The sequence below is a fragment of the Chiloscyllium plagiosum genome, unplaced genomic scaffold (genome assembly GCF_037043375.1).
Source record: "Chiloscyllium plagiosum isolate Xiang-an unplaced genomic scaffold, Cpla_swu_hap1 HiC_scaffold_10, whole genome shotgun sequence".
Lineage (NCBI taxonomy): Eukaryota > Metazoa > Chordata > Chondrichthyes > Orectolobiformes > Hemiscylliidae > Chiloscyllium > Chiloscyllium plagiosum.
The window spans coordinates 101,909,436-101,937,106 of record NW_028270148.1 but is presented as its reverse complement, the minus strand read 5'-3'; the positions used below and the strand labels follow the sequence as shown (position 1 = coordinate 101,937,106).

Sequence of the window (27,671 nt, the reverse complement as noted above, 5' to 3'; positions counted from 1 at the left end):
CTGAAAAAAGACAGTAGAGAATTTGTGGAACAGCAGTAAGTGAACGTCACGGAGCTGAGTGGGACAGTTAACCTCTAGCAGCTCATGACTCACTGTGCATCATTGAATGATTGATTCACCACAAGGAAGGAGATGAACAATAGCTGACCATTTCCTGAACTATTTATACAGCTGGCTCACTGCTCACAAAACCAAACATACCTTGAATTGAGGGGATGTGAACTTGTTGAAAAGCATTTGCACCTGAGAGAAAAAAAGACAACGACAGTGGAGCTTGCTGCATTGTTATTAATCACAAGCAGCAGTACATCAAGGATGTGAAATACATAACAGATCTCCAAAGCGCTGTTCATGGTGAGTGACAGAATATGTTCTAACATACAAAGTATATTATTGAGATATTGATGAACGTACGAGTTAGCACAATTGCATATTTTAGAGTATGTTTGGTTCAAATTACTTGCTTATGTCCACATAGATGGAAAAAAGTGCTCCAATGGTATCTCAGTTATATGGTTAACTATTTACTGAACTTGATGTGCTCTACAAACAATAATGAGCTGAATAATCAGATATCTAGATTCGAAAGTGCAGGTGGAGGAGAACAGGCCAAATTTGTACTCTTAGCTTGTATCATGGAATTACTAACACCCCGCTAAGCCACTGCAACAGGCCAACAGGTTTCTCTAAGATTTTCTCTGCAGGTGACATAGGTCCAAAAACAACAGTCCGTCAGCAGACCATCAAAGTGTCAAGCAATTTCAGGAGCTCGAGGTTCAGGGTAGGATTGCAAGATCAGAATAGTGGAGACCTCATGTTAGGGTGTAGGTGATACTGATATTGCATCATGCCTTGTCCATTCCTAAAGTCAATTATATAATATGGCACCAAAGTTTCAAGGTAATGTGGGGTTGAAGTCATGTAAGCCAGATTAGGGAGGGGTGGTAGGTTACTCTCTGAAGGGCACCGGTGAACCAGCTAATGATAAGTCGCAAACATGGTTAATTTTCAAATGCCAGTCTACAATCTGTCAGACTAATTGGATTCCATTTCCCAACATGCCATAGTACGTTCTCTGGGTCATCAGCCAAATGGAAGTGATAAGTATGATAAAGGTTGAGGTGAAAGCAAGATAGAGTCACAGAGATGTCACAGCATGGAAGCAGACTCTTCAGTCCAACCCGCCCATGCCGACCAGATAACCCAACCCAATCTAGTCCCACCTGCCAGCACCCAGCCCATATCCCTCCAAACCCATCCTATTCATATACCCATCCAAATGCCTTTTAAATATTGCACCACTTCCTCTGGCAACTCATTCCATACACATACCACCCTGTGTGAAAAAGTTGCCCCTTAGGTCCCTTTTATATCTTTCCCCTCTCACCCTAAACCTATGCCCTCTAGTTCTGGACTCTCCTGTCCCAGGGAAAACACTTTGTCTATTTATCCTATCCATGCCCCTCATAATTTTGTAAACCTCTATAAAGTCACCCCTCAGCCTCCAACACTCCAGGGAAAACAGCCCCAGCCTGTTCAGCTTCTCCCTATAGCTCAAACCTATAAGCCTGACAACATCCTTATAAATCTTTTCTGAACCCTTTCAAGTTTTACAACATCTTTCCAAGGAGACCAGAATTGCATGCAATATTCCAACATTGTCCGAACCAATGTCCTATACAGTCGCAACATGATCTCCCAACTCCTGTACTCAATACTCTGACCATTAAAGGAAAGCATACCAAACACCTTCTTCACTATCCTGTCTACCTGCGACTCCACTTACAAGGAGCTATGAACCGGCACTCCAAGGTCTCTTTGTTCAGCAAAATTCCCTAGGACCTGCTAAGATTTGCTTTCCAAAAATGCAGCACCTCACATTTATCTGAATTAAACTTCATCTGCCACTTCTCAGCCCATTGGACCATCTGATCAAGATCCTGTTGTAATCTGAGGTAACCTTCTTTGCTGGCCACTACACCTCCAATTTTGGTGTCATCTGCAAACTTACTAACTATACCTTTTACGCTCACATCCAAATCATTTATATAAATGAGAAAAAGTAGTGGACCCAGCACCGATCCCTGTGGCACTCCACTGGTCACAGGCCTCCAGTCTGAAAAACAACCCTCCACCACGACCCTCTGTCTTCTACCTTTGAGCCAGTTTTGTATCCAAATAGTTAATTCTCCCTGTATTCCATGAGATCTAACCTTGCTCACCAGTCTCCCATGGGGAACCTTGTCGAGCGCCTTACTGAAGTCCATATAGATCACATCTATTGCTCTGCCCTCATCAATCCTCTTTGTTACTTCTTCAAAAAACTCAATCAAGTTCGTGAAACATGATTTCCCACGCACAAAGATGGGAGAAATGGTTGCACCATGGGATAAGGCTGGAAAGCTCGGCACACCAGTGCGGATTGTCCTGGTCGGGCTGCATTGGTGAAGGACAGAGGCAGGCAAGTGGATGGTCTTAATTTTCAACACAGTCAAGTTAGACTTCAATATATTTACATCAAATTCACTTTTACCGGTAGTGGATGGAAATGTTTCTTTACATGGCAAATTTTCTAAAATTAAACACTGAAGTTTACGTGTGAAGCAATTTACCAATAAAATGCATCATGTACAAGCTTTGTATTTTTATGATCATACCTGACATTGAACCCCGGATTTAATCCAGTTTGTGTGTTAAAACTGATAAAGCATGAATCACACATTTCCACATTCTGCTCTTGTGCCGTAATCCACATACCACTTTCCTAGCGTGGCATTTCATTTCAACAGTGACAATGTTCCTCTATGTTGTGAAACTAATCAAACAGGAGTTGGTATTTATTTCTGATCTGAAGTTTATTTAGCAGGTAAAAAAATCCAAGTTTTCTGATATCCAATGTGTAGTTTTATTGCATGGACAGAGGAACATAATAGTTTGTGGACAGCTTCATTAATTTTTTAACCTAAAACCAAAACACAGCATTCAGAAAAGTGACCTTTAAAGTAGCATTGTGTATTGTTCACGTCTTCTTCATTAGTCTTTTCCAGGCTTAAACCTCGGGAAATAAACCAGTGTTCTGCTGGGAATTGTTCTCTATTCTACCATGTCCCACATTTCTCGTGTAAGTGTTTTTAATCAAATGATTTAGGCAGATTATTACATATAGGTAGGAGAGACTAAAACCTGAGGGCACACCCTTAGAGTAAAGGGGAGACCTTTTAGAAGGGAGGTAAGGAGAAATGTCTTCAGCCAGAGAGTGGTGAATCTATGGAATTCATTGTCACTGAAGGCTGTGGAGGCCAGGTCATTGAGGATATTTAAGACTGAGATGGATAGGTTCTTAAGTATCAAGGGTTACAGGGAGAAAGTGGGAGAATAGGTTTGAGAAACGTATCAGCCATGATTGAATGGTGCAGTAGACTTGCTAGGCTGAATGGCCTAATTTCAGCTTCTATATTTTATGGTCGAGGTTAAACTTGAACCTGGACCTTTCAGCCCAGAGATTGGTTCGCTAATACGGAGCCTTTAATAGGTTATGACACACTGACAGGACAGGTAGGACTTGAACCCTGATCTTCTGTAAAAAAGTAGGGACACTATCATTGTACCACAAGACCCTTCTCATCACCATTACTAGTATAGTTGAAACAACATCCTCTGTCATCTCTGCACAGCTCTTATTTTCGACCAGGTCTGCTACATCCAAACATCATGTAATTACCAATAAAAGGCAGACATTGATTCATCAGGTGAGACAAAACATGAGAACAGAAAGAAATAGGAGCTGGAGTGTACTGTACAAACTCTCGAGCCAGTCTCCTCTCTCCTCCTCCTCCTCCTCCTCCCCCACCCACTCCCTCCCCACCCCACATCAATAAAATCCTGGATAACCTGGTCTTGATTTCAACTCTACTATCCTGCCATTTCCCATAATCCTTCACAACAGTTCAGGTTTATAAAACCATGAGAGGTATCGATAAGGTGAATGGCAGGTGTCTTTTCCCTAGGGTTCGGAATTTCAAGACTACAGGGCATATTTTTAAGATGAGAGGAGAAAGCTTTAAAAAGGACGTGAGGGGCAACTTCTTTTTTTACACAGAGAATGGTTCGTGTGTGAAATGAACTTCCAAAGGAAGTGATGGATGCAGGTACAGTTACAATGTTTAAAAGACATTTGGATACATACATGAACAGGAAAGGTTCAGAGGGATTTGGCCAAGCAGAGGCAGGTGGGACTAGTTTACCCTGGGAACATGGTCGATATGGACTGGGTGGTCTGGAGAGTCTGTTTCCATGATGTATGACTCTCAGTGCCATTCTAGGACTCGAGTGTGTATCCTGGATTCTCCACATAGCTTTTGTTTTGTAGCCATGTTCAATATTCCTTTACCAATGCACACTGCTCTGCACTTTCTCATGTAGAAATTAATCTTCCAATCCTTAGCCAAATAACTTATTTCACTCAAGCTCTGTCTCGTGACCTCTCTGACTACAATCAATCAACATTAAATTATTTTGTTACTATTTTCTCAGGATTACGGTTTCTTTAATAGATGATGCTATCCCTTAATGTAGTCTTAACTCTGTCGTTTTCAGGGGCAGCAGTTTTGACTGAGCATTCCTTTCTCTCTCTCATACTCTCCCCTCAAGCCACCATCAACTCCCACCCCCATCCAAATCAAACAACTCACCGGCACAAACACACACAACATGGCAGAGGTAACGTGGTCTAGTAAGACATGGCAATAGGCTTTCTGTCCCATGAGAGAGAGAGAGAGAGCGAGAGACAGAGAGCGTGAGTGTGAGCGAGAGAGAGGGAGCAAAAGAGCGAGAGAGTGTAAGAGAGAGAGAGAGAGAGGCTACTAGTGGTGGTTTAACCTGAGGGACACTGTGCCTCAGGTAAGGTGAGAGGTTGAGAAGGAGAGTCCTTCATGATAACCTCAGCTGTACAGGAATTGAACCCATTCTGTTGGCACCACACTGCATCACAAACCAGCTATCCAACCAACTGAGCTAACTAACCCCTGCGCTGCATGTAAATAATGATTATTTACCCGAGAGAGAGATACCTATGGTCCTTTGTGGAGTATGATGAATTATCTGCTAGATCAAAGGAGGTTAAAGTTAAACATAAGCAGAAAAAATCTTCACTGTCCTCTCTGACCTAATGAAGGAGAGATGAGGCAGATATCCAGATATAACACTATCAGTTAACTCCTCCACTTTAAACTGTAGGGCTTATGGATAAATAACATTTCATCAAGCAAGGCAATGGAATATAATTATAGCAGCTAAGGCCTGCTATCTGCTTGGGTAGTGACTGAACTTTCCCAGCCAAGATCCCTCTTGATTGGCAGCTAGGAAAGAAATGAGTAGGGTTAGGAATTTATAAAACTTCAATTCAAGACTTCTTAAATTATAGAATGGACTGGGCCAAACAAAACACAGCAAATTGGACCGATTTCTTTCAGATTGAGAGCCCTAAAAAAGCATGAAAAGTTATCAACTTTGACAGAAATACTTGTTTTTGTTGGAACTGTTCATTTTTAACAAAAATGACACTCTTGAAAACCAGCAATCTAAAACTAAACAATGCATCCCGAATGACTCAGTTACCACGGTAACCAACATTCCCCAGCATTTGCACCGAGCTTGTTTATTTCAAGGCAGAATACCAGATTTCAATGAAATTCTCACAAAGAAGAAGTATCTTAGAAATATTTAAAACTTGTTGGACTTATTTTAGATTTAAACCAGCTCAGTGCATTTACACATTAGAATATATTTGTAAATGGCACCAAGGCATTAAGTAAGAAAAAAATCAACTTTTGGCAGAGATAAAAATGAGATAAAATCTCAACACATTCTCTTTTGATTTGAGAATTTGTAAATAAAAATGAACAAGACAGAGATAGGGCAGCAAACAGGAAGTACATTTGCTAGGTCAAGGCTCTTTATGGCATTATAATTCAATACAACTCTTGCCAGTAAAAGATCACTTTTCACATTGACTAAATATTCTTCGTTCCAGTCCCTTTATTCACACGGAAAGGAAAACTATTCTTTCCATTTGAAGACTGCAAGCCAGTGCAAGTTCATAAGTACTGTAGATGTAGACTCCTAAAGTATTAATTTCAGTGCTGTGGAAGTGATCTAAAATTAGCGCCATCCAGTGTACAACACAAGTAATGTGTGAGTTTTGTATACTATGACTTATACTCCCTACAATTAAATCTGACGCAATTGTCAAAGTTCAATATATTTCTGAATTACACCAGATCCTACAGGAAGAGAAACAGATTCTCTCACCTGGTGGCATTGACTAAGAGTTTAATACTGGCTCTTCAATCATTTCCTCCTGAAAGCTCACAGTTCTTTGAAAGTGGAGTTGCAGGTAGGCAGGATAGTGAGGAAGGCATCTAGTACACGTGCTGTCATTGGTCAGTACATTGAGTATAGGAGTTGGGAGAAAGTGAGGACTGCAGATGTTGGAGATCAGCGTGGAAGAGCGTGGCACTAGAAAAACACAGCCGATCAGGCGGCTTCGGAGGAGCAGGAGAATCGACGTTTTGAACGTAAGTACTTCATCAGTTGGGAGGTCATGCTGCAGCTGTACAGGTCATTGGTTAGACCACTTTTGGAACACTGCATTGAATTCTGTACACCCAGCTATTGGACAGATGCTATAAAAGGGTTGAGTAAAGATTTGCAAAGGAGATTGCTCAGGGTTGGAGGGTTTGAACTATAGGGAGAGGCTGAATATACTGGAGCTGTTTTCTCTGGAGCATCAGAGTATGAGGGGTGACCTTATAGAGATTTATAAAATCATGAGGGGCATACATAGGGTGAATAGCCAAGGTATTTGTCCCAGGTACGGGAGTCGAGAGCACAGATTTAAGGTGAGAGGGGAAAGATTTAAAAGGGACCTAAGGGGCAACTTTTTCAAACAGCGTGTGTGGAATGAGCTGCCAGAGGAAGTGGTGGAGGCTGGTACAATTACAACATTTAAAAGGCATCTGGATGGATACATGAATAGGAAGGGTTTAGAAGGGCAAATGCTGGCAAATAAGGTTAGATTAGTTTAGAATATCTGGTCAGCATGGACGAGTTGGACTGAAGGGGTCTGTTTCTGTGCTGTATGACTCTGACAGAAAGATGGCCCATCACTCTAATACTTTACCTGAAAGATAGGATTTCCGACAGTGCTGCATTCCCTCAGTACCGCACTCATGCTTCATCTAAGACTGAACTGGAGCCTCAATATATCACGAATGTGCTACTATTGGGACAAGTCACATTATGGAAAGAATACAGGAAAGATTTACCATAACGATGCAAGGATGAGAAGACAGTTATACAGAAAGGTGTGGAAATCTGGGCTATTTTTGCACTAGAACAAAAGAGATTAAGGCAGTGATTGAAAAGAGCTTTTCAAAGCTATGAAACTGTTTTGACTAGAAAAATACTGGAACATTATTTCCACTAATGATAAAAATCAATAAAAAAGGAAACATGGACAAATAATTATAAATGCAGGAGCAAAAGTTGAAACTTTAAAATTTTTTTCCTAATATCTAAAAACTTATATACCTTGGACATTAATTTCAGAAATCTACCACTTATTTACCTTGTTGTATTCTTGATAATATGATTTCTCCCACTACATATTAAGTTAAGAAAGGTAGCTCTCATTGTGTTTATAAGCGTAATATTTAAAAGCACACAAAATCACAGATGAATACTGCACTTGCTCACTGCATTTTGTTTTTCTGAGGTGGAGGTTCTGGTGTTGGACTGGGGTGGATATAGTTAAAAATCACACAACACCAGGTTATAGTCCAACAGGTTTATTTGGAAGCACTAGCTTTTGGACTATAACCTGGTGTTGTGTGATTTTTAACTTCTTTTTCCTGAAATGTTTAATGGCAAGATTAGATAAGTTAGTATTCATTTCTGCATAATTACAATTTCCCATGTTGGGCAGAGTTCCAGGGGGAAGAGTTACTTCGGCATTTCCACCGTTTCTAGACTGTCCACCATATGGCTTATGGAGAGATGGCAAGAGAATTGGCTTGAGAAATATGACAGCCACGATCGAATGGCAGAGCAGGCTCAAAGGGCCGAATGGTCCCATTCTGCTCTTGCATCTCACGGGCCAACTCAGAATTGGTTGCAATTGACAAAGCACATGATGGTCAGCAGTGCTGTTCTTGTGAACAAGGTCAAAAAGCATGGAGCTGGAACAGCAAAGCAGGTCAGGCCGCATATGAGCAGCAGGACAATTGACATTTTGGGTATAAGCCCTTGATCATTCTTGCAGTCCTCACTTTCTCTCTTGTTTTTGTGAACAAGTCTATTTGAGTAGAGGCTTCTCAATCTGTCTTTGGTTTGGGGAAGACACTATTCACATTTCCAGGCCCTTCACATCAGCATCTGGATTCAACAGTGGGTGGTAAATAAGACTGGTACAGAGCCCGAGAAGGATATAAATCATGAGCCACATCCCAATTCATGAAGATTTGAGAAACCCACCACCAAACCAGAGGGACATCCTGGGAAATGGCAGTCAGTGTCCCTGCAGCCAAGTGGTGTGCATGCAGCTGAAAGAACCAACACCCCATCACTAACTGAACTGCATAGGCACCTGCCAACCAACTCTCCCAGACACAGCAGACAAATGTTCAACCGAATTTACACAGGCCAGAGATTACACCTTCTCCATTAAGTGGAAGATGAGACACGACCCAAGGCAGCACTTGTGGCTGTGTATCCCAGTCCCTATCACATGAAACTGCCTGCTGATATTTACTGCTGGAAGTACCTCATGTCTACACTCAACATTGCAAGAGGCTTTGTAATGGATAACTAAACTACACACCTCATTATTTGCTGCTCCCTTTATACAAAAAAGTAGCATTTGTAGCTGTCCTAAGTTACTGGCAGGATACCTACTTAATAAATCCCTTGAACTATAACCTGTTGTCATGTGTTTTTTTTTAACCTTGTCCAAGTGTGTTCAATCCGTTTACATGAGTTGTATGACCCTATCATCTTTTCCTTATAAATTCTGTGTCAAAGATCTTCCTCTCTCACTAACACCTGATGAAGGAGCAGCGGTCCAAAAGCTAGTATTTTCAAATAAACCCGTTGGACTATAACCTGGTGATTTTTTTGACCTTGTCCAACATTGGCACCTGTACATTCAGGTAGGGGAATTCCAGGATTTAAATGCAAGTTTTAATGTATCGACAATGAATGAATGCCGACATACACCCAGTCAGGATGTACATGGAGGAGTCAAAAACACCCTTGATGGAGGAACTCAGCAGATCGGGCAGCATCTGTGGAGTGAAAACAAAATAATGTTTCGAGTCCAGTGACCCTTCTTCTGAACGGATAGTAGTAGTAAGGAGAAGGTGGTATATATGCTGAAGACATCGGGAGGAAGAGAGGAGCTAATGGTAAAGTGGAGATGAGAAAGAGAGACAACAGTTAGGCAGACAAAGGGATAGTTGATAGAATGCCAGGGAAGGAGAAAAGCTGATAACGGGGACAACGAGGAGGTGAAAATAGGTTGGCTTTGCTGAAAGCAGCCCAGTTCATGACAGGGCCTGAGGTGTAGGGGTAGGTAAAAGGACATAGAAGGTGTTTGGGTTTTCCTCTACGCAAAATGCAGACTGAGTGACCGCTCTGCAGAACACCTACATTCCGTCCACAGACTCTGAGCTTCCAGTTGCCTGCCATTTCAACACATCACCATGTTCCCTTGGCAACATCTCTGTCTCAGGCCCGCTGCAGTTCCTGATGAGGCCCTGTTCAAGCTGGGAGAACAGCATATCATTATTTTGCTTGGGGGCCCTTACAGTCTTCGGGACACTATATCGAGTTTGATAACTTTGGAATCCAAACACCCTCCACCTTCTGATTTCCAGCCTCTGCCATTCTTGGTAGTATTTTATGTAAAAGGAGGAGAACTTTGTGCTGATGCTGATCCCATCCACGTTTGTCATCTTCTAGATGGATGGGTGTTTCATAGTGACTCCTCAAGAAGCCACAGGGAATGGCCACAGTACATCCTGCAATGGACTGCTCCCTCCCACACAATGCACTGGGATTCCGTACTCAGTGTCACCACCAAATTAAGTCTACAATGCTCTCATCTCCTTCATCAGTCAGTAATATATTTGGAAAAAGGTTGAAACAGTTCACTAGCAAATAGAACTTGTCACAACCCGTTAATACCAGAACATTCTTTCTCCGCCGACCTTCCTGTTATCACAATTCTCCTACTTCCCAAACCATACAAGAAGGTTAATTCCAATCCCACGTGCTATTATTTCTGCTAATCTCTACAGGAAACCACTCTTACTAAACAGGAGCTCTCTTATTCACCATACTAGCTGAAAAGAAATTCAACTGGATGATGGACTGGCCTGCACGCAAATTGGGTTGGCTCACAGAGCTATTGGCAAAAACAATAAATGGCTGGTCTGGTCTGGTCTGGTCTGGGATTCCTTCAGGCAGCCTCGGTGGCTGTATTCATCGGCATCGGTCTGGCTCTCATTACAGCAGCCAAGATCAGACTGGTGCTGGAAAAGCACAGCAGGTCAGGCAGCATCCCAGGAGCAGGAAAATCGATGTTTCGGGCAAAAACCCTTCATCAGGACGAAATGTCGATTTTCCTACTCCTCGGATGCTGCCTGACCTGCTGTGCTTTTCCAGCACCACTCTAATCTAGACTCTGATTTCCAGCATCTGCAGTCCTCACTTTTACCTAGTTGATTTTCTCCTTACAGCAGCTTCAGTCGGTCTGTGACTCCATGCAGCACTTTCTTTGGCAATCGTGGTGGGTCCAGTATTCTAACCAGGAGGGGGGGGTCATGCTTTTGAGCCAGAGCCATGAAATGGACTAAGGGGACTTGTCTTAAATTCTCTAATTTTTTCCCCCCCTTTCAGTATATTATGGTGGAAGGACTGTTATTCTAAACTTTTTAATCTCTTTATTTTTCTAATTTATTTTCTATGATTTTGTACTTTTGAAGGTCTGTAATGCTGAACTTCTTAATTCTTTTTTTTTCTTAAAAATCTGTACTCCAGAATCTGGACCGAGGTACCTTTGTCCCTAAGATGGCGCCATAAGTGGTGACTTGTAAACTCTGAGTACATGTGACAATAAAGCTAATTCTAATTTCAATGACTACAGACCAGAAACAAGAGAATCTTTACTCCCCTCACACTTGGAATTAACAAACCTGATGGACATTTTGCAGCATAGGTTTGACTGCCTCATACTGAACAGTGCAAAATCAAAACCTTAGCTCTCTGTGGAGTAGCACCCCACTCTGCTTCAGAGTAAAGTCAGCATTGACACCAGTGGGTCAGTGCAGTGACAAGTCAGGATTAAACTCCGCACAAACTCACCTTAAAAAAGGTTATTATTAAAGATTTTTAAAAGCTACAACAAAGCTATGATATAAGTTAAACTGGACCAGCAGATAGTAACTAAGTAAGATCAGAAGAATTGGTCCATCTTAGTACTGTTGATCCTAAAAAAGGTGAAAGAACATTTCTGCAAAAGCAAAAATGATGACTGGAACACCACTGCAATACACGTCCATACCATCCAATCCATGTATTTATTACGAGGCATGGCAGTCATGCCAATCCACATTGCATAGTGTACAGAGGACTGTAGTTCAGCTGAGAAGTGTTCAAACTGCAAAACTGTGCAGATACATTACAATATAGTACTATATAATAATTTGCATTTACATGGCATCTTTAGCAAAGAAACAGTTTTCTCAAGGTCCTACACAGAGGTACTAAGCTTGTTGCTAAGCCAAAAACGACATCAAGAGGGCTAACTGACAGCTTGACTAAAGAGAAAGATCTGTCTTCAAGGAGAAACATGCAGATGCAGAGGAGTTAAAAGAAGGCACAGAAGGAAGGGAAGAACTCAAAACAGTTGTAATTATGAAAGAAAAAGTACTGGGAAATCTACAAGGAGAAAAAATTTGACAATTCTGTGAGACCCAGTGGCCTGCATCTTAGGGTCTTAAAAAGATTTACAACAAAGGTACAGGTTCAGTAAGCTTTGCACAGTCAGGAAGGAGAGATCACATCCAAAGTGAGACCCAGCCCGAGTGGGTGTGTAGCTCAAGGAATTTGGAGCCAGCGTGGGAATTCAGTGCAGAGGGGAAGAGCTGCTTTCTTTTGGCTCATAGTTTATGAAGTGTTTTTTAAAAAACAAGATTAAAGCCCAGGATCAGGGGCTCAGTGCAAAAGTGTTCCATCACAAGTATACAGTAAGTTCATTGGTTGGTGATACCTATGTTACAGGTTTCTTTCAGATTGAAGGTAAATAGGAGAAATATTTAGAAATTACAAACTAAAAGGCTGACAGGAATTTTTTAAAAATCAAATTAAGAATTAAGCTATTAAAAGAGAGATGCCAGGCCAGTAGGCATGTTGTAACAATGGGATGTGGGAGCTGGTGGACCCAATCATAGTTCAAAGTGACCACATCCATAGCAAGTGCTGGTTGTTGAGGAACTCTGACTCAGAGTTGATGAGCTGGACTCTGAGTTTTGAACACTGCGACACATCAGGGAGTGGGTGCTGTGTTTCAGGAGGCAGTTATACTCCTTACATTACCTCCAATTCGGTCAGTTGTCAGGGACAGGAAGGTGGGACTATGAGCGAGACAGGTAGAGCTGAAGGAGCCTCAGCCCTGGAGCTTGTCAAACAGGTTTGAGATTCTCACTCCCTGTGTGGATGAGCGCAGGGCTGTAGGGACGATGAGCAAACTGACCATAGGACCATGGTAAAAAGACCCATTCAAGGGGTGGAGGGGGAAAAAATGAGAAATGTAATTGTCATCAGGGATAGCATAGTCAGGGAATACACATGATCCTGGCCACAGAGAACAAAGAATCTCAAATACTGTGTTGCCTACCAGGTTCAGGAAATCTCATCTGGGCTGCAGAGGAACTTGGAATGGGAGAGGAAGATTCAGTTGCTGAGGTCCATGCAGGTATCAATGATATTGATACTAAATTGCCCGTAGTGTTAGGTAAGGGGTAAATGTAGGGGTATGGGTGTGTTGCGCTTCGGCGGGGCGGTGTGGACTTGTTGGGCCGAAGGGCCTGTTTCCACACTGTAAGTAATTTAATTTAATCATATAGATAGAAACAGGTTTTGCTGAAGGAATATGAGCTACTAGGGTTTAAATTAAAAAGCAGAATCAAATGGATTATCATGTGAACCAAGAGCAAATTGGCAAAGGGTCAACAAGATTAAGACCATGAGACCATAAGACATAGGAACAGAAATTAAGGCCATTCACCTCAACGAGTCTGTCCACCCTTCAGTCATGGCTAAGTTTCTCAACCCAATTCTCCTGCTGTCTCCTCATAGCCCTTGATATCAAGAACCTAAGTCTGTCTTAAGTGTACTCAGTGACCTGACCTCCACAGCCTTCTGTGGTAATGAATTCAAAAGGTTCACCACTCTCTTGCCAAAGATGAGGTAAACTTTGGCTCAAAGATTGGTTTGGGAGAAACAGGTTTGAAATCATACAACACTGGCATCAGTGCTGCAGACGGAGGGAGCTGTTCTGATGGGATGTGCTCCACCTGAATCACAAGAGTATGGTAAGTGTCAAGAATGTAACTGATAGAATTATTGTGTCAGATTTATACAGCATGGAAACAGACCCTTCTGTCGAACTCATGCTGACCAGATCTCCTGAACTAATCCAGAGCCATTTGCCAGCTTTTGGCCCCTATCCCTCTACATCCTTCCTATTCATATACCCACCTCCATCATTTCCAATGGCAACTCATCCATACATGGGTCACCCTCTACATGAAAAACGCTACCCCTCAGATCCCTTTTCAATCTTTCCCCTCTCACCTTAAACCAATGCCCTCTAGTTTTGGACTCCCCTACCCTGGGACAAAGACCTTGACTATTTACCCTATCCATGCCCTTCACGATTGTAGAAATCTCTAGAAGGTCACCTCTCAGCTTCTGATGCACAAGGGGGGGAAAAGAGCCCAGCCTATTCAGCCTCCCTGTAGCTCAAACCCTCCAATCCTGGCAACATCCTTGTAAATCTTTCTTACACCCTTTCAAATTTAACAACATCTTTTCTATAGTAGGGTGACCAGAATTTAACCTAGTATTCTAAAAGTGACCGAACCAATGTCCTGTACAGCCCCATCATGACCTCCCAACTCCTACACTCAATGCACTGACCAATAAAGGCAAGTGTGCCAAACACCTTCTTCACCACCCTGTCTACCTGCAACTCCACTTTCAACAAACTATGCACCTGCACCCCTAGGTCCCTTTGTTTGGCAACACTCCTCAGGGCCTACCACTAACTGTACAAGTCCTGCCCTGACTTACCTTATCAAAATGTAACAATCACATTTATCTATGGTAAACTCTATCTGTACTCCTCAGCCTATTTGCCCATGTGGTCAAGGTCTTGGTATACTCAGATAATCATCTTCATTGTCCATTATACCATCAATTTTGGTGTCACCTGCACACTTAGTAATCATACCTTCAGGTACAGATTGTACTAGAGTCATAGAGATGTACAGCACAAAACAGACCCCTCAGTCCAACTCATCCATGCCGACCAAATATCCCAACCCAATCTAGTCCTACCTGCCAGCACCTAGCCCATATCCCTCCAAACCCTTCCTATTCATATACCCATCCAGATGCCTTTTAAATGTTGCATTTGAACAAGCCTCCACCACTTCCTCTGACAGCTCATTCCACACACATACTACCATCTGCGTGAAAAAGTTGCCCCTTATCTATTTATTCGATCCATTCCCCTCATGATTTTATAAACCTCTATAAGGTCACCCCTCAACCTCCGACGCTCCAGGGAAAACAGCCCCAGCCTGTTCAACCTCTCCCAATAGCTCAAATCCTCCAACCCTGGCAATATCCTTGTAAATTTTTTCTGAAACCTTGCAAGTTTCACAATGTCTTTTCGATAGGAAGGAGACCAGAACTGCATGCAATATTCCAACTGTGGCCTAACTAATGTCCTGTACAGCCACAACATGATCTCCCAACTCCTGTACTCAATACTCTGACCAATAAAGGAAAGCATACCAAACACCTTCTTCACTGCAACTCCACTTTTAAGGAGCAATGAACCTGCACTCCTAGGTGTCTTTGTTCAGCAACACTCCCAAGGATCTTACCATTAGGTGTATAAGTCCTGCTAAGATTTGCTTTCCCAAAATGCAATTTGAAAGTACCTGATCTTTAAGACTAAGTAGGATCTTGTAGATCAGTGAAAATGTCATCAACTCTGGGCTGAATGGTCCGGGTTCAAGTCCTACCTTTCCTGGAGAGAGAGAGGGCAAGAACGAGCAAAAATATAAATGAGTATACTTTTGAATGCCATGTGTCAGACAATGATCATCTCCAACAAGAAAGGATCCTTTTACCTGTCAATGGCATTCAGCAGTATCCATGGTTTATAAGTTTTCAAATTAATAAACCACAACAAGCAGAGTCCCAAAGGGACTGGCGCTAAACATCAATTGTTTATGATCTATCTTCATGATTTGAAGAAAGATTTGCTTTTGTCAAACTTGATGATGACACAGAGATACGTAAAAATACTAATTGTGAGGACAATACAAAGACGGTTCTCTGGGCAAATTCCTAGGATGAAGGAGGTGTGTTAAGAAAGGAGAAGCAGTTTGGGGTCATGCTCATTGCCATTTAGAAAATAAAAAGGTTATCTCATTGACTTACATTTAAAATTGTGAGGGATCTCAAAAGGATATAAGCTTGAGAAGGTTTTTTCCCCATGTGGGGGAACCTCGAAACAGGAGGAAGAATACACCTCAAAATTATGGGTCTCCCTTTTAAGATAGAGATGATGCAAAGACTGCACCTTTATAATTTGCTGTATTTTTGATTGTGGACTGAAATGGTGGAAGGAATGTTTTAAAACCAAGGATGGAAGTGATTGCTGCACTTCTGAAAATTAAGTTACCTGACACTCACTGCGAGTGTGGTTTACACAGCTGTTGGTTCAAGCAGTGGGGAAAGTCTAGCTACTGACCAGCTAGAGCCTGGGGGTTATATACAATGGGAGATTTGGCCAGCAGCAAGTGGCTGATTGATCTGTAAAATGGTGACCAGTTATGCCTACCAAAGGCCTCCCCCCACTTGTTAACAACTGTAACCTGCTCCCACATGAACAGCTTGTGCATGTGAACGTTTGAGGTAGAAGTCATCAGACCTCTGGTAAGAAATGAGCTGTTGCTCCCCTGCAATAGAAAGTATCTCAAACTTTAAACAATTTATTTCCCCATATCAGTTTCGGTAAGCTGTAATGTTTAACTCATAAGCCAAAGACTTTTATAAGCGTGAACCAGTCACTCTGTGCCTCTTGCAAACAAATAAAAGTACTTGGAGAAGGAAGACTGAGAAGCAGTGTTCTCATCAGCAAAATGGTCATCTCATCAACAGAAAAGGCACATCAGAGGTGGTGTATCAAATACCTGCCAAGGGTTCAGCCAAAATACAAAAGCTCTTCAAGAACAGCCAACTTGGGGAATTCCCTTGATCCATCCTCGTTCATCTTTGTACAAATATGCTTTCTTTTGTCCACTGTGTTTCTGATGGGGCCTGTCCAGGCAGGTGTGATTCATCTCGTTTTGCCTTTGATTATACAAAGTAGCTGAATTTCATGCCCACAAACCACATATAAGCAATTATGTTTGAACAGCTGTGGCAGACAAAAGAGAAAAAAAACAAAAAGGTGTAAATCCCAAGGCAGCATAAATAGATAAGGGAAATCAGACAGACAGTCAGATGAGCCTCCCAGACCAACAGCACTCCACTGATCCACTGAAAAGTGGGAACACATCAAAATGTTGTGGTTCTGTTCGCCGAGCTGGAAGTTTTTGTTGCAAACGTTTCGTCCCCTGGCTAGGCGACATCATCAGTGCTTGGGAGCCTCCTGCGAAACGCTTCTTTGATGTTTCTTTGATGCCTCTAGGAAGCATGGCATTCATCCACAAACTCCATCAACAAACACATCGACCTGGACCCAATATACCAACCACTACAGCGGACAGCTGAAACTGACAACCGGAAGCGGCAGGGACAGACCACTATAAACACCGGAGGAAACATCAAAGAAGCGCTTCGCAGGAGGCTCCCAAGCACTGATGATGTCGCCTAGCCAGGGGACGAAACGTTTGCAACAAAAACTTCCAGCTCGGCGAACAGAACCACAGCAACGAGCACCCGAGCTACAAATCTTCTCACAAACTTTGAACACATCAAAATGTCAGCATGTGCACCTGCAGCCATTCCAAAGTGCGTATTCTTTTGTACATAAGATATGGGCACTCAGTGTTTACTGACCATCTCAAGAACCCCGACAGAAGGTTGCCTTCTTGAACTGCTGCAGTATCTGTGGTGAAAGAGCTCCCAGAAATAAGGAATTCCAGGATTTTGTCTCAGTGATGGAGGAGGAGGAGTGGCAGGGTATTTCCAAGTCAGGATGGTGTTTGAGTTGAAGGGAAACTTGCATGTGATGCTAAAGCCTTTGTCCTTGGTGAAAGGTGTTGTGAGATGGGAAGTACAGTCAAAGGGGCCTTGGAAAGCTGTTGCCTGTACATGTTATGCTAGTGGAGGAGTGAATAAACAGAGGTATAGTTGAAGCAAGATGCTTTGTGTTGGACAATGTCAAGCTCCCATCGTTTTCTTGGAGTTACACTCCTCCAGGCAAGAAGAAGGATTCCGTCACCTGACTGACATGTGCCTGGTCTCTAGGCAGTGAGCAGGCAAGTTACCTTCTGCACAATTCCCAGCTTCTGTAGCCACATTATTTCATCAGCAAGTTCAATGCAGTTACTGGTCAAAAATCCATTCAACAATGGATACAGCTGACTGCCATTGACCAGTTAAACAGATTCTTTCTTGTTGGCGACGATCATTGTCTGACACATGGCATTCAAAAGTATACCATTTAATGGTTTGATTTCCTTTTGTTGGAGATGCCCATTGCTTACCAGTTGTGTGGAGGGATCATGTTACTTGCTACTTATTATCCCATGCCTGAATGTTGCCCAGGTTTTGCAGGACATAGTGCATAGCTTGGTTCAATATCCAAGGGGTCTGCAGCAAACATCATCACTTCTGATGTTCTGATTAACAGAAGGTCACTGATGAGACAGCGAAGAGAGCTGGCTGCAGACCCTGATCTTTGACCTCCACCCCCAGCTGACAATTATCCTAAGAATGGGAATAGGAAGAAACAAAAACCGACCTCCTGCCTTAAATTGGAATAGGACCTCTGCATTGTTGGGCTTGACACAGTCTCCAGTGGTTTTCTCTCTCCCCTGTACCCTTTCTGCCCTTCCTGTAAATACTGGGGCATGGGTGGGCTTAATCATCATCAATGCCATGGATTATGCTATATTTTCATGCACAAGTTCGAACAAGACCTCTTTGCTGCACAGAACCTCCAACCTGCACTATACACCAGATATACTGACGACATTTTCTTCCTCTGGACCCATGACGAGGAGTCACTGAAACATCCACACAGTGATATCAATAAGTTTCATCCCACCATCAAGTTCACCACGGACTACTCTTTAGTATTGGTCTCATTCTTGGGCACATGCATCTCCATCAGGTTCAGGCACCTCAGTACTTCACTGTACCGTAAACCCAAGGAGAACCTTGCAATGCTACACTTCTCTAGCTTCCACCCTAAACATATTAAAACAGCCATCCCCTACGGACAACGCATACACTGGATCTGTTCAGATGAGGAGGAACACGACAGACACCTGAAGGTTCAGAAGAACACCCTCTTAAGAACAGGATATGATGCTCAACTCATCGATCGCCAGTTCTAACATGCCACAGTGAGAAACCGTAATGACCTCCTCAGGAGACAGACTACCAACAGGGATACTACTAATAGGGTACCCTTCGTTGACCAGTACTTCCCGGGAGCGGAGAAGCTGTGCCATGTTTTTCGTGGCCTATAACACATTGTCGATGAGGATGAGCATCTCGCCAAGACCTTCCCTATGCCTCCACTTCTCACCTTTAAACAACTGCCAAATCTTAAACAGACCATTGTTCGCAGCAAACAGCCCAGCCTTCAGGGCAACATCTACCACAACATCATACAACCCTGCCATAACAAACACAACAAATGTGTCAGAGCATCGACATGGATACCGCCATTACACATGGGGACACCTCCCACCATGTATACAGCAGGTATTCATGTGACTTGGCCAACAGTGTAGGTGTCTATCTCATACACTGCAGGCAAGGATGCCCCGGGGCATGGTACACTGGGGAAGCCAAGCAGACGCTACAACAAATGGATGAATGAAAAACGTGCAACAATCGCCAGACAGGGATGTTCCCTCTCAGTCAGGCAACACAGCAGCAGTCAGGGACATTCGGCCTCGGATCTTCGGGTGGCCGTCCTCTTAGGCGGACTTCGGGATACGCAACAATGCAGAGTGGCCGAGCAGAGGCTGATAGCCAAGTTTGATACCCAAAAGGATGGCGTCAACTGGGACCTGAGGTTCATGTCACACTACAGGTGACCCCACTACACTATACACTCTCACACACTCAAGCAGACCCTCTCTCATACACATACTCTCTCTCAGACACACACATACACTCCTCACACTCACACCCACGCAAACACCCTCCCACAGGCTTATATTCAGTCACACTCACATGCACATACACTCCCCCCCCCTCTCTCCCTCCCTCACATGCATGCACACACACATCAGTCCATGGGGTGAACTTGCATTTGCATATGCATTCTATTTTGCTCAAAACGCACACAATCTGCAGGCAGTCAATCCATGTGACATTTTATAAATTCCAACTTTGGAAATAAAATCAGTCTGACGCAAGGTTGGAATACATATAGACTCCCTCACACCTTTAATGCATTGTCTGAGCTGAGATGTCATTTTTTAAAATATAAAACCTTTAATTATCTCAGGAATGTGACTTGAAAGAAGTTCTGGTATTTTAATATAAATGAATCGAAACTTGCAACCCATTCTAAAAGATGGGAGACTTGATAGCAATTTAGGTTTGTTCAATATATCATGTCAGTTGTATGACACTATGATCTTGTGCTATAAATTCTGTGTCCTATGATCCTGCCCCACTAGCTACCTGATGAAGGAGCAGTGCTCCAAAAGATAGTGCTTCCAAATAAAACTGTTGGACTATAACCTGGTGTTGTGTGATTTTTAAACTTTGTCCACTCCAGTCCAACGCCGGCACCTCCTCATCATGGATTATACTGTACAGTGTCTGCAAACCCAAGTGCAAAAATATCATTCCAATTGGTAGCTCTTTCACTTCGGAGTCACACAATTCTGGGTTCAAGCTCCATTCTGCAATGCATGCCCAGAAAGCAAGGCTGATAGTTCAGCACAGTACTAAGGGAGTGCCACATTGCCAGGGGTTGCTGTTTTTCCCAAATGAGAGGACATGTACTGAGATCATGTCAAATGGATGTGAAAGTTCCCCTTTTTTGTGGAACAGCAAGAGAGTTATCTCAGTGTCCAGATCAATATCTATCATTACAGAATAGTAGCTAAAGGGCACATGCTTTGAGTAAATTGGCTGTAACTTTCTGGATATTACAACAGTGGCTGAAAAGTGCTTGAAGCGATTTTCTTTTAATTAAGCAATTCAGTCTTAACATGAAATTGTGGAAAAGTAAATATTTAAGTTATTAATGTTGATATCAAAAAATGTGCAGTTTGTATCGAGTGAAAAACCTGGTTTCTAAAATCAACCTCTGGCTCCAATACCTCAGATAGAACGACAATACAGTGGAACCTCTATTATCTGGTATTCAATTATCTGAATTTCAGATTATCAGGCACGATTGCAAGATCCCGATGTTGGGCTGAACTATGTTAACCAGCATTCGATTATCCGGCATTTGATTAACCGAACAAAATACTCCCTGCCTGTGAGCTTCACATAAATCGAGGTTCCTTTAAAGAACCTCAAAGATCTAGACAGAAGGCCATTTGGTCCACACCGGTCAACAAAGACCTGACCACACAAATCCCATTCTCCAGCTTCTGGCCTGGAATCTTGGAGACTACAGCAATACAAGTGAACATTTAATTACCGTTTAAATGTTACAAGAGTTTCTCACTCATCCACCCCTTTAAGCAGTCAGTTCCAGACTCTCGCCACTCTCCGAGTAAATAAATTCTCAACTCTCCTGCACCTCTTACCTGTACTGTCTGGTCATTGACCCTTCTATTAGTGGAAAAGATACCTCTGTATGCCACTCACCATCTTATGCATCTCTATTAGGTCCCTTTTCAACTCCTGCTGCTCCAAGGAAAGCAACCCCATCCTATCCAATCTTTCCTCATAGTGGAGACCCTTCAGCTGGAAAATGTCTTCCTCACCCCTCTCTCGTGCAGTCACTGATATCTGGTATCTTTTGCACCCAAGATGATGCCGCACTGTACTTTTCACTGTACTCCTGTACTTGAATGTACATGACAATAAATTCTAAATCTTAAGTCTTAGAATGTGGTGACCACAATTACATGCAGTACCCCAGCATAACAGGCCTAACCATCATGCTACACAGTTACAGCATAACCTCCCCACTCTTGTATTCTAACCCCTGCGTAATAATAACTATCCCATTTGTCTTCTCAACCACCTTATCCACCTCTCAGCTACCCTCAGGAATCTATGAATACGTACATCAGGCTCCCTCTGATCTTCAGTACTTTCCAGGATTAGGTCACACAGAGTGTAATCTCTTGGCTTGTTACCCCTCCCCAAGTTCCTTACCTTGCACCTTTCCGGATTGAATTCCATTTGCCGCTGCTTAGTCCACTTGATCCTCCTACAGTTTACAGTTACCGTCATCATTAATCACCCAATTGAGTTTTGTCACAAACCTCTTGATCACCTCCCCAACCTGATTTCATACAAATTGGTCATCCAGGTAGACAGAGATACAGTACATGCACTTGATTTATGAAAATATCTTTTATTCTTAGCAGAGGCCAGTCTTGATTCAGTGTCTTAACATCAAGTCAGAAGATCATGTGTTCAGATCTCTATTCTAAGACTTGCACATATAATCCACACTTTCATTTTAGTAGAGACTGAAGTAGGAACACAGTCTTTTGAATGATTTGTCAATTAGTTCAGGCCTCATTTGCCTTCCTAAGGTAGAATAAAAGATCCGATATCATTACTTGAAGAAGAACACTGGAGTTTTTAAAAACGGTATTCTGGTTAATATTTATCCTTCAACCTGGTGATGGTTGCTGTTTTATGGGACTTTACTGTGGACAAATCTGATGCTGCTTTCCCAAACGAGACTCAAGGTAGTACTTAATGGTCCTTCAGTCAGTCAGTCAGCATAAAAAAGGTCATTTATCAACACAGGTTGTTTCCTTATCCCTGACAAACTACAGACTGACACCCAAACACAGTATCACCAAGAGACGTTACAATACAATTCATGTTTGTAACATGTTGAAGTACAACATTATTACATGAACAATGTCAAGGGAGTAGGTCCAGTATGTTAATATGAGCTTTCTTGATTTAAAAAAAACCTCTCTTTCCATGAAAATAAAAAAGGGCTGAAGTTCTGTAAAATGCTGTTTTCAAATGTGCCTGTTGTAACCGTATATACACTTGCAAGAGTCAGTTAGTTTGGATGGCTGGTTTGCAATACAGAATGATGCCAACATTCAAGTCCCACACTCGTTAAGATCACCATTAAGGACTCTCCTTCTCAACCTCTCCCCTCACCTGAGGTGTGATGACTTCAGATTAAATCATCACCGGTTGTCTCCCTAATGAAGGGGCAGTCTGGTCTGGCAAGACTATGGCAATTTTATACTCTAAGCTTATACACTCATATTATTAAAAAACCAGTAAGTTTAAAAAAAGGTTTTTAGCTCATTTAAATTATAGAGACAGAGACTTACACAAACATGTTCTGCATTACTGCATATGAACTTTGCATTTATAACATGCATCTCATGATGGCAGGACATTGCAAAGAGATTTATAACCATCAAAGCTAATTTTGAAGTGTAGTCACTGTGTATTCTATGTAGCAATTGCAGCAGCCAATTAGCATAGATTTGATCCCACAAAGAGATAATGAGGTATAGATACTGGCCAAAACAAGGATTCCTCAGTTCTTCTTATGTGTGGTGCCATAGGATCTTTTACATGCACTGGAAAGGACAGATGGCTTAACTGATTATCTGAAAAATAACTCCTTCAACAATACAGCGCTCCCTCAAAGACTTGCACAACAGTCAGCCTGCAGATTGAGATCAGGTCTATTCTGCAAGACTTGAACTCAACCTTTTGATTCAGTGGTGAATGTAAAACAAGACATCTCGAAATAGCATTGAGTGATTCTTCCTTCTCAAGCTGGAAGGAAACTCAAATAGGTGGTGCACAGCAATGAAAGCTGGGCATATTCCTCTTAAACAAAAATGTAGCAGGTGAGGCAGGCAGGGGGACCCGGGGATAACTTTCAAGGAGTCTTGATTCCTGCAATTTAGGTTAGATTAGATTAGATGCCCTACAGTATGGAAACAGGCCCTTTGGCCCAACAAGTCCACACCGACTGTCTGAATAGTAACCCACCCCAGACCCATTCCCCTACCCCCTATATTTATTCCTGACTAACCCACCTAATGTTATGGCCAATTCACCTGACCAGCACATCTTTGGACTGTGGGAAGAAACCCATGCAGACACGGGGAGAATGTGCAAACTCCACACAGTCACCCAAGGTGGGAATTGAACCTGGGTCCCTGGTGCTAACCACTGAGCCACCGTGCTACCCAGTTATGAGGTTCTTGCAAGCTGTGTGGAGGAGAGTGGGGACTACAGAGCAGTTGAGTGGACTCACCACAGTACTGTGGTACAGGGGAGGAACTAAAAACATAGTTGTGACAGGGGACAATACAATTAGGGATTGGATGCTGTCCTCTGCAGCCGTGAGTGCAAGTTCTAAAGGCTGTGTTGTGTGCCTGGAGCAGGGCTTCAGGAAATCTCCTCAGGGCTGGAGAGGAAGCGGAGGGATCCAGTTGTCGTCATCCATCTTGGTGCCAATGACACTGATGAGCCTGGAAAGGGGGCCCTGCTGAAAGATGGTGAACAGTTGGAAGCTCAATTACAAATCAAGTCCTCCAAGACAATAACCGCAGAATTACTACCTGAGCCATCGGCAAACTGACTCAAGGTAAGGAAATATGTTAAACACATGGCTCAGAGATTGCTGAGGGTGGAATGGATTTCAGTTTGTGAGGCAATGGCAGCAGAACTTGGAGTAGCAGGGACCTGTTTCAGTGGGAGGGACTTTGTTTGTACTGTGCAGGGACCAGTGTCCTGGCAAATCAAATAACAAGGGCCAGGGGAAGGCTTCAGATTGGACTGAAAGATGGCAAGGTTTGGGAGAGGAGACACATACTCTGAAAAAGCAAAAACAGGATACGACAGCATTACGGGGCAGCTATTTGGTTAGGTACGCAGAGTGAGACAGCAAGTGAGAGAGGTCTCTCCAAATTGTCCACATGTAAAAGAAAAACAGTAACATTTAAGGCCAAAGGGGGTTAAATTGGTTTCAACAACATACAATTAACGGCTTTCAGTTCAACGCACACAATATTTGTAACAAAGTTAAATAAATGACCTCGGTCTGCTGCAAAATGCATTGTCGTAAGAAGTTGTACATTTCAAATCCACAATTTCAGAGTGGTAGAAGCATTTCTGCTATTTTCCAGATCTGTAATTTCAGATTTACAACATCTGCAAGAAGCATTTGGGTTCTTGGTTTTCTTCCTTATAATACAAATGTCATTCATTAAAGATGTTTTCTTTTTCTTTTTCAGCAAGAGGAGTTTCCCCTGCAGAAATATCAGTTGCCTCCAAACCGATCGCTGATTCGTGTAGTGTCCTGGCACGGGAGATTTGAAACCAGGCTGTTCAAAGAATAGAAGCCAGCCAAGAACTCCCCTGTGAGACACTAGCTCTATTTTAGCCTGAGAAAGTTTCATTTTCTGGAGAGGCTTTTGGACACCATACAAACTGTAATCCAAAACCAACACAGGCAACCGGGAACACTGCTGTAAGACGCGAAACAATGACCTCACAGAGGAATGCTGGCCACTGTTAAAAAGACTTACTAAACAAAAGGAGAGAAAACCAAAGTAACGACAAGAGTTTAATTTATGAGCGAGACTTCCTTGTATTTTGCCCTTGTTCTGCAGGTTACTTAACACTGCACGCTATCTCTGACTGAAAAGGGACAGATGGGTGGGTCATTGGAATGCAGCACCAGTATCTGATTGTGGCCTCTCAGTTCTGTGGAGGCATGTTCAAACAGCTATCAGTGGCATTGCCTGTATCAAAGATAGAACTCCCAGTCCCAAAATAAGAACTCCTCTCCCTAGTGCTGGCTTTTGCAACCCTTTGCATCAGCACTCTGAATTTCCTGTCACAGACCCATGAGAATCTTCAGGGGGAGAATAAAAAACTTAGCATGCGGCCCAAGTTTAGATAAAGATGCAACTTTGAAATTGCTCAGAACAAAGTACAGGCATTGTTACAAATAAAGCGCATTGCCGAACACCAAAGTGTTTACTGTTATTTTGACAAAGAAGATAATTAGACCCCAAACTTGATTATTTCAGATGCTTCACTGTTTTTGGAGATGTACCTCGGTAATGTCTTGCAGGTTGTTAGTGGAATTGGCCACGGTCAGGATCTGAAATTCTTTGGATTCACTGGAGTGGAGGCAGGGAGGAGGAGGAGGAGGGAATAAGACTGCAGGTTAGGGTGGATTAACTATGCTAAATTGCTCATAGTGACTAGGGATGTGCAGGTTAGGGTGGATTAACTATGCTAAATTGCTCATAGTGACTAGGGATGTGCAGGTTAGGGTGGATTGACTATGCTAAATTGCTCATAGTGACTAGGGATGTGCAGGTTAGGGTGGATTGACTATGCTAAATTGCTCATAGTGACTAGGGATGTGCAGGTTAGGGTGGATTGACTGTGCTAAATTGCTCATCGTGATGAGGGATGTGCAGGTTAGGGTGGATTGACTAAGCTAAATTGCTCATAGTGATTAGGGATGTGCAGGTTAGGGTGGATTAGCCATGGGAAATGCAGGGTTACAGGGATAGGGTAGGGGAGTGGATCTGGGTGGGATACTCTTCAGAGGGGTGGTGTGGTCTCAATGGGTCTAATGGCCTACTTTCCTAATGTAGAGAATCTACTATTCTATTCTTCTTGGGAGTGGGGATGGAGAGGAGGTTGGAGTATTGACTTGCATCAGTAATATCAGCAAATTCTGGGCAGAAGTCAGGTGAACCAGTGGAAAACAGGGAATTTCAAATAATCAGTGAGATACACCTAAAATTCATTTATACTGGTGTATTCCATCACCCTTTATGTTGCTTCAAGATTCAATGTGCCCAGGTCAAGCCTTGTGCAAAATGTGGCCATGCTCCCAGGCCAAAAGTCAGTCCAGGAACGGAACATTCAAGTGTATTTAACATTTTGAAAAGGTAAGAGGAAAAGCAAAAGAGGGGAAGTAACTAATAAAGACTGAGATCATTAAAGTAGTGAGAAAGGATCTGCACTCAGAAGATCAAAACGTAGAATTAGTTTGATTGAGGAGGTCGTGTTGCAGCTGTACAGGACATTGGTTAGGCCACTGTTGGAATATTGCGTGCAATTCTGGTCTCCTTCCTATCAGAAAGATGTTGTGCAACTTGAAAGGGCTCAGAAAAGATTTGCAAGGACGTTGCCCGAGTTGGAGGATTTGAGCTAGAGGGAGAGGTTGAATAAGCCTGAGCTGTTTTCCCTGGAGCATCGGAGGCTGAGGGGTGACCTCATAGAGGTTTATAAAATCATGCGGGGCATGGATAGAATAAATAGACAAAGTCTTTTCCCTGGGGTGGGGGAGTCCAAAACTAGAGGGCATAGGTTTACGGTGAGGGGGGAAAGATATAAGAGAGCAACTTTTTCACGCAGAGGGTGGTACATAACTCTATAAGAAACAGTGAGAGAAATAATTTGCTGGTGGGCATAGTTTATCAGCTGTCAAGCTGCCAGGCAGGGTATAAATCAAGAAATAACAGTAACTTGTATGTAAAATTACTGCAATTTTAAATCTTCATGGACAAATTGGAAAAAGCAATCTTGGGTTTTAAGTGCATACAGTGCACTTGGGGCTATTTCACAGAAAAATGCACTGTGGAACCAATGAGAGAACAGGCAATTCTGGATCTCCTAATGAGATGTGATTAATAAATGATCTCAGGGTGAAGGGTACTCTGAGGAAGATTGATCAGAACAGATTGAATTTTATACGCAATTTGTGAGCAAGAAAACTGTCACGTAAACATTCATAATAGGAATTACAAAAGGTACAAAGACAGAGTTGGCTAAAGTCAACTGAGAAATAGGTGTCTGTGCTCCCAAGTATCTGCTGCTTTTGTCCTGAGTGGGTAAACATCATGTGCTGTTGAAGAGACAGTTGCTCCGATATTTCTTTCATATGGTACACACTGTAGTGC

At 42.6% G+C, this 27,671-nt stretch overlaps 1 protein-coding gene and 1 long non-coding RNA gene across 8 annotated transcripts in view; one reads left to right on the top strand and one right to left on the bottom strand.

Annotated features, from left to right (window-relative positions):
* rin2b (Ras and Rab interactor 2b) overlaps positions 1-27,671 on the bottom strand; it is a 164,586-nt gene that overhangs the window by 102,635 nt on the left and 34,280 nt on the right. The window lies entirely within an intron of this gene.
* LOC148149043 (uncharacterized) lies at positions 263-25,909 on the top strand. 2 transcript variants are annotated; one of them, XR_015758516.1, is made up of 3 exons: positions 263-354; positions 24,126-24,328; positions 24,978-25,909. It is a non-coding gene; the product is annotated as an uncharacterized LOC148149043 (long non-coding RNA). The 2 variants fall into 2 exon arrangements; XR_015758517.1 differs by lacking the exon at positions 263-354 and adding an exon at positions 3,039-3,121.